The sequence below is a fragment of the Penaeus monodon genome, chromosome 25 (assembly GCF_015228065.2).
Source record: "Penaeus monodon isolate SGIC_2016 chromosome 25, NSTDA_Pmon_1, whole genome shotgun sequence".
Taxonomy (NCBI): domain Eukaryota; kingdom Metazoa; phylum Arthropoda; class Malacostraca; order Decapoda; family Penaeidae; genus Penaeus; species Penaeus monodon.
In genome coordinates this window covers 33,920,389-33,921,233 of record NC_051410.1, presented here as the reverse complement: position 1 = coordinate 33,921,233, position 845 = coordinate 33,920,389, and the positions used below count along the sequence as shown (strand labels likewise).

The window sequence follows — 845 nt, the reverse complement described above, 5'->3', positions numbered from 1 at the left end:
GCCTACTTGACTTATTGATTTTTTTACGATTATTTTGATAATGTAATGAATAAGTTACACGCTAGTACTAACATTAATCCTTCCCTTCGCTATAATAAATCCCTTGATATTTTCATGTCGACGCCATCTTATTTTAACCAAAATCGAAATCAGAAACAAGTCTTACATCGACTTTGATTTCAACGATATTCTCAGCACGTTTTGTGGGTCATTCGTGGTCTTCGCCCTTTGTTTCTTTGGCTTTGTGGGTCTCGGGGTGAGCACTGTGAGTCAGGGCGTATGGGGTCGAGGGAGGAGAGGAGGGAGGAGAGGAGGAAGAGGGAGGAAGAGGGAGGAGAGGAAGGAGAAGAGGGAGGAGAGGAGGGAGGGGAGGAGGAAGATGGAGGAGAGGAGGGAGGGGAGGAGGAAGGGGTGAAGGCAGGGGAAGGGAGGAAAGGAGGAAGGGGTGAGGGAGGGAGGGATAGTGAGAAGGAGAAGGAGAGGTAGGGATATTTGTAGAGGGAGAGGAGGGAGGGGAAGCAGGAGGAAGGGAGGGGGTGTTAGTGGGCGGGAGGGAGGGGAAGAAAGGGAGAAGGAGGAAGGAACGAAAGGGATGATAGAGGAAAGGAAAAGAAGGGAGGGAGGAAGGGTGAGGGAGGGTATGGCAGGGGGAGAGGAGTTAGGGGGAAGGAAGGGGGGTGGGAGAAGGAGGCCAGGGGAGTGTGCCGAAAAAGAGTGAATGAAAATGGGGCAGAGATGTAGGGGGAGAGGGGGGCTTAGGAAAGGAGGGAGAGGAGAGATGGGGGGGGGGGAACAGTGGCCGGGGGAAATTGATGCTATGGGTGGGTGTTCTACTTTTCTCGGTG

At 52.5% G+C, this 845-nt stretch overlaps 1 protein-coding gene across 1 annotated transcript in view; it reads left to right on the top strand.

Annotated features, from left to right (window-relative positions):
* LOC119589162 overlaps window positions 1-845 on the top strand; it is a gene marked incomplete in the record, with an annotated part of 255,201 nt that overhangs the window by 120,368 nt on the left and 133,988 nt on the right.